The sequence below is a fragment of the Gekko japonicus genome, unplaced genomic scaffold (genome assembly GCF_001447785.1).
Source record: "Gekko japonicus isolate JY-2015 unplaced genomic scaffold, Gekko_japonicus_V1.1 scaffold492, whole genome shotgun sequence".
Taxonomy (NCBI): Eukaryota; Metazoa; Chordata; class Lepidosauria; order Squamata; family Gekkonidae; genus Gekko; species Gekko japonicus.
The window spans coordinates 241442-248697 of NW_015168060.1; positions in this window are offsets into that span (position 1 = coordinate 241442).

A 7256-nucleotide genomic window follows, 5' to 3' on the forward strand; every position below is an offset into this window, starting at 1 on the left:
GGGTAATGGCCTGCAAAGGACGATCCACTGTCAAATTGCCTCCCACACGACTGCTCTTAAGGAACACTGAAGATGATGATAGATCTTTTGTGCTTTGTCTGATTTGGTCTTAAGCTTGCGTGAGCATATCTTTATTCCTGAGCTTAACCCCACTCCACCCTTTACAGAATTATAGACTTATCAGGAGTGTTCCTGTGCGTAGTGGAGATATGTGTGGTTGTGTTCCCTCCCTGTGATTGGGGACACAGAGGCGGCGGGGGGGGGGGAAGGGCCACCTCACTCATGGCCACCATGTCTATGTTTGGACTAAATGCCTGGGCCAGGGCTAATTGTCTCTTGCATTGCTGACGTTAGTGCACATGTCCCAGATTCTTTTAAACTTCTGGCTGAACCATGAGCTACACTTTAGGCCAAAGTTGCTTTTGTACTCGAGAAAGCTTGATGCCCTTGGCTGATGCCAAAGGGGATTAACTCTGGCAGCTTCCCAAAGTTAGAAAGATTTCGATTGTCTTAGTCCGACTGTTATTTACTCAGATGAAAGCCAGAGGGAATGATAATTATATCGACAAAGGACACCATTAAAAGAATGAGGTTGACCGCAATGGGAACACATCATATCTCCAAAGGTAGGTAAGCAAATGAGACCTATTACCAGAACACTGTTATTTCAACCAAGGGTGAAAAAAAACCCTCAAAGCATATCAGTGTAAGTAGCTTAACAATGTGGATTTGATGTTCTGGGTGCCTTCCAATTTATGTTTACATAGACAGGATTCCATTAAAAACCAGCATGGTCAGAAAGAAATGATCTTTGACACAACTAAATAGCAATGTGTGTATCTGAAGGAAAAGTGGGGGATTTTTAAAATGGAGAATGAAGATCACCAATTTATCCCTCCCAAATGTCTTGTAGACATTCCTGTCCCAGTAAAGTGTAGTTTTATTCCACATAAGTTATGGTGACAATCAAAAACAGTAATATAATTGTTGATCACATAACTATATATACATTAGGCTCTGACTCCCTAGGGTCAGAATCTGGGGCTGCTGTGTTCTCCAGGATCCTTTTGAGGTGGGCCAGAGGAGGTGACTCAGTTGTTGGGGGAAGAGGAGTGTTTTCACTCACCCAGGCCCCTCTCTCCCTTGTCTGTTGTTGTTGTTGTTCAGTCGCACAGTCGAGTCCGACTCTTCGCGACCCCATGGACAATCTCCCGCCAGGCTCTCCTGTCTTCCGCCGTCCTCCGAAGTTGGCTCAATTTCATGTTCGTTGCATCGCTGACACTGTCTAACCATCTCATCCTTTGCCGTCCCCGTCTTCTTTGACCTTCAATCTTTCCCAGCATCAGGGTCTTTTCCAGTGAGTGCTCCCTTCTCATTTGGTGGCCAAAGTATTTGAGCTTCAATGGAAGGGATTAAGAGTTCAGGTTTTCTTCAGCCTTTTATAAACAATTTAACATTGATAAACTATCAAAAATATTTTTTTAAAAAATGAAATTGACTACTATTGTGCTGGTAAGTAGTTTTTAATAATATTATTGATATTATTAATATATAATAAAAACAATGTTTTACAGACACCTCCTGAGGTTAGCAACGTCTGTTACACCAGTCACTGATGCCCTGAAACCGACTGCCCAATGAGCGACTTCTCTCCTCTTGTTTCCAGCTTGTAACAGCTGTAACAGCTTGTAACAGCTGCGATCTCACTGTATCAATATAGCACTTGAGATGCCTTGACTCCATTGACTCCATTGAGATGATGGAGTCAAGGCATCTCAATGGTGCCGCTATAGCACTTAAGTGCTATAGTGGTTTAGCGCTATGGTGCTCAACTTAGAATGTTAAAAAAGTCCGAGGAAGATCGTGTGGCAAAAAAGGTGGGGGAAAGTGGCACTGTTGGGGAAAAGTGGCACTGTTGAAACGACCATAGCGCTTAAGAGACAGTTCATTCACAGAAGGAAATTTGCTGTATGAAACCCCCATTCCTGTATTGCTTTACTTGAAATTGAGCAACAACTAATAACATCCAGTTTAGAATGGTAATGTGAAAAGGCCCTTTGTTTTGTGAAGTGGCTGAGAAGAGGAAAAGGGGAGAATAACAGAAGTGTTGTTGTTGTTTTTCTTGGAGTGAAGGGCTTGTGGGTTCTGCTTTTATATATGAAAACCCTCATAAGCAATCTGCCAGTGTGTGGGCTGAGCCCTGCTGAGGTCTTGACACAAATAATAGTTATGTATATGGGGGGAGGGAGTGGAATCTGGGAAGGAGACCTTCTTGGCTGTGGTCACATAATCCTCTTTCCTCTTTCAATCCACTTTCAGTGCACTTTCCAAGTGGATTTTACTGTGTGAACAGAGAAAATCCGGTTGGAACGTGGATTGAAAGTGGATTATTTAGTGTGTGTGACCGCAGTGCTTGCCTATCTCGAGAAAGGGGAAAAGAATTTTTCTGAAGTGTTGCTGGAGATGGAGGGAAACTGAGAAGTGGATTCTTGATAGCAGGGAACAGAATGTGTTCTCTGGTTCTAGCGTGCAGTTAGGGTCTGTGCATAGTTTTTCTATAGACATTTACTGGTGTTTTAATCAGTGCAAGCGTTATGCTGAGGGTTTCCATTCAGCAGCTGGCAACTGCCAGGAGTCCAGGAGGGGGCAGGGATATGGGGGGCTATCAGGCAATGGTGTTAACATCCGTAGAGTTTCAGGTGATTTCCTGGAAGTGACTTAACAACATTACCTGATGGTGACTTCTTATTACTTTCCCTTCCTGCTGGTTGCCAGAGGGCCATTGTGGGCAAGGGGAGCTGAGAATGGGTGATCTCCTGCCCCGAGCAGGCAATTGGTAAGCCTAGGTGTGCCATCAGTCTGTAAGCACTGTCTGTAGGGAGACTTCAGTTCTCTGGGGAGGAGGAAGAACTCTACATACATAGATATAGTTTCCTTATTATTTCATGGACTGTTATTTTTGCTTTAAGGATTTTGTGACTCCGATGCACTGACTGATATTTGGCTAGGCACTTATTGCTATATCCTTCTCTAAGCTGTGGAGTCTTATGAGCAAAAATTCTACTTTGTGAGCTACTGGCATTAAAGTTCTGAGCAGGTGACTTGGCTACTGCATAAATTAGTTTGCTCTGGAGCCCTCCTTCCTGAGCTAAGACAAAAATGTGTGAGCCGGAGGCTAAAAAAACTGTGAGCTAGCTCACACTAACTCAGCTTATAGGGAACACTGCTTATTGCTATAGTTCTAAATTGAAGCTACTGTCTTCTAAATAGTATAACTGTGATAACATGCATATGAGTGTATTGTATGTATTTGACTTGTCTTGCGTCTTTTGTCATCGAGAGCCACCAGCTTGCATGCACTATTCGTTCCTGCTTTCACCCTGTACCATGATTGGGATGGACCCCACTGTTGTCCACCTGCCCAGATATGGCCCATAGCCACCCACCTACGTGGTATGAAAACAGCTTCTGTGTTAGGTTCCTATTCCTTGCTATGTGCTCCCCAGAATACTCTTAACCCCGTTGGGGACATTTATATTCAGTGCAACCTGTCTGGACACCTCAAATTTCCCCAGTGGGGCAAATATCAGCTCTCCAGGCCATTCCAGGTTGTGAAAACACTCTGTGTGTGTGTGTGTGTGTGTTCAGCTCACTTTCCCCAGTCTCAATCTGAATTGGGCCCTTGAGCCGCTGTGAACTGAATTCTGAGGATGGAAGTCACAGCACATGTCTGGTTGAACAGACTCAGGGAGGACCTTGGGAAAAAACACAGGCTATTATTAGGCCATCAGCCTTGAAGCAGACTGGGTAAACTTGTACTACTCACTGTCTTTCAACCTAACCTACTTTACAGGGCTGTTGTGAGACCAAAATAGGGGGAAGCTATGTACACAGCCCAGAGATCCTCAGAGGAAAAGGGGAACAGAAACCTGATTGACAGGCAGATATGAAAGTATTTAGCTTTAACTTTCAGAGTTCCTAACTTCTGGCCAACTGGGCATATATTCCACCGCATGTTTTTCACTAAGTAATATTTCATTGATTTCCAGAAATCCACAATACTCTGTGGGGCGGTTTGTTTTCTTATTTCCAATACGCTGCTTGTGTTCCTTTAGAAATTTCACTAAACTTTTGAAGTTCTGTGACTGGAACAACAGAGATGATTTCACTCGGCAACCACAGCTATAAGGAATTCTTGTGATGCCGCGTTAAAAATAAAATGCCTCATCGGTATTCTTCTTTGCATCAGAAGGAAATGTGAAGAGCATCACAATAAATTCATAAAGGACAGCTTTAGAGGCATCAGTAATAGAGTTCACAAAATATATCCAGGGAAAAATATGAGGGGGAAAATGTTAACCCATCCCTCCTGTGACAGATAAACCTGAGCCTGTCTGAAGTTTGGTTAACTGTAGAATAGGCTTGCCGATGTTGTTTGCCGGACTTTGCTTCCAGCCGGAATAATAAAAGGGCTCCACCTTTATTAGAAGTGCTTCCCTCACAAAACCAACATCATTATTAGAAGGTCATTAGAAAGAAATGAATGGATCAAGTGTTGTGTGTCAGCCTCAGAGACCTGAGTTCAAATATTCACTTCCTCGTAGTCTCGCTGAGTGGCCTTGGTATAATAATCAGCTTGGGCTTTAATTCCCAAGTCTGTTCCACAGACAGCTTAATAAACTGCCTCACAGGACTGCTTGTGAGGATGAATGAATTAAAAACAGCAAAGTGTTATGTATGCAAAAATGTGAAATATCATTCAATATCTTTCAGAGGTCTGTATTACAGGGAAGGTTGTGTGTGTCATATCAAAGAAATGATAACCTGCGAATGGCTATTGAACCGATCAGGCAACAGGAATTTTTAAAAATGTTCAGAACATTTTTAGCCCACCCTTCATCCAAGTTGCTCAAGAAAGTGTACAGTGGTCTTCCCTGCTCCATTTCCCCCCCAAACCAACCCTGTGAGGTAGGTCGGGGTGAGATTGTGTGATTGGCCCAAGGTCTCCCAGCAGGTATCATGGCAGAGTAAGGATTTGAACTGGGGTCTCCCACATCATAGTCTAACACATGAACAAACAGAGCATTGTATTCACCGAAGTACCCTCTAAACACTCAGATAGACTTCCATAGAATATTTTCATCATTGATAAGAATATTATGGCATTCTAATTATAGCTATTAAGGAAATATAAATACACAATATAAATTAGCCAGTGTACAAAGGAAATTAAATCAACTGTAACTCATTTCTGTTTGCAGATCATATGCAGGTAAACAATATACATAAGTTATAACAGTAAGATGAGCTCAGGAAAGATTTGCATGGAAATAGAGCTGCTAACTCTGAACTGGGAAATTCCTGGAGATTTGAGGGTGGAACCTGGGGAAGATGGGATTTGGGGACGGGAGGGGCCTTAGCAGTGTGTAATGCCATAAAGTCCACCCTCCAAAGCAGCCATTTTGTGCAAGGGAACTGAGCTCTGTAGCCTGGAGATCAATTGTAATTCTGGGAGATCTCCAGGCCCCGCCTGGAGGGTGGCGACCCTACATGGGAGAAGCCCATAGCATTGCTTCCATGTCAAAATCATCCTTATAAAAGAAAACAGATTTGCTCATCAGGAATCAACAGACTTTTTATTGTGATTGGTTCTGCCATTGTAAATACTTTGAGGATTGCAAGGTTACCGCCTGATCCCTGGTGGCAAAAGGAGATGGGTTTGGGGTATCCCATAGTAGCCACAAGGCAACTGCTTTGTCCCTCTCAAGTAGAGTTGCGACTTTTTATATCAGATATAGCACATTGTAGCCATCCTTGAACAGTGGGTCTTTAAAGAAATTGATGGAAAATGAAGCATTTCCTTGTATCCAGGAGAAACTCCTTTAACCTTGTATTTGTGTCTAGGTGTATTTGAGTATCTATGAATAGTTAATTGAATAAGAACATCTTGCTTACTTATAATGAATATGTCCCTTAAATAAAGAACACCCTTAAGCTATCTCTTACCTTAGTTAAAGATTGTGCCATGCTCTAAGGTTGGTTTTTTTTAAAAAAAATAACTTAAACATGATAAGGGTGAAAATGTCAGGGAGAATATTGTTACAGGCAGACTTTACGGGTAGAATTTGGAGTCCTGTTTTTCAAGAGCATCAGTGTGCAGTCATCATTCCTAAAGTGGAAATGTACTTTTTTTAAAAAAAAATATAAGTTCTCATTCTTTAAATAGACACTGTACGCTCACAAGGCAAAAAGGGGAATTGGTTGGTGCTGTGTACTTTAGGTTTTCACTTGATCTATCCTTAGGCAACAATCTAATAAAAAATAAAATAAAGGGAAAGGTGAGATGTCTGAGGGGCAGTTTTTCTCAGGACAGAGCTCTGATAAACACTGCCGTCCTGGCAGGAAGGAGAGGTGAGGGTGCTGAGACGGCTGAGAACCAGAGAAAAGCAGCACCAAGAATGCAAAAATGGAGCCACGAAGCTGAAGAATCTTCCTGAGACATACAGCATCCTTACATGCAGGGCTCTTTTTGTAGAAAAAGCCCAGCAGGAACTCATTAGCATAATAGGCCACACCCAACAGCAGGAACTCATTAGCATATTGGGCCACACCCCTGACAGCACAGCTCATTAGCACACTAGGCCGCACCCCCATGTTACCAGAAGTGTGATTATCCAGCCACACCCACCTTTTGCTTGTTATTCTGTTTACCTTGTTTGTTGTCAAAACCCAGGGCCTTTTTTGTAGCAGGAACTCCTTTGCATGTTAGGCCACACACCCCTAATGTAGCCAATCCTAATGAGTTTCTGCTGTTGGGTGTGGCCTATTATGCTAATGAGTCCCTGCTGGGTGTGGCCAACTTGGGAGCCAGCCGGAACTCCGTTCCTGTGCGTTCCTGCCCCAAAATAGCCCTGCTTACATGGCATCCTTGCCACTGTACTTTGTTTTCCAGTAATTTATATACCTCATAACACAGGTTCTAGGATTCCCCTGAGTTAGGGACATTTTTGAGATGTGAAACTCTTAATAACCCACATAAACCATTTTCCATGCTACATGAACAGGCCTCTCTGCACTGCCTCACACCGGGCTCTTGTGTGTTCCTCTGAGCAGAGCTGCCAACGTTGGCAGAGTCAGTCTGTGAAGCAATGAAATGTCTCGTTAGATTTAGGACCTCAGCTGGTGTTCATTCGCTAGCCAAGGATGTTGGCTTCATACAGAACATAACTCGATAGTGCTGCCCAGATGAGAGATGC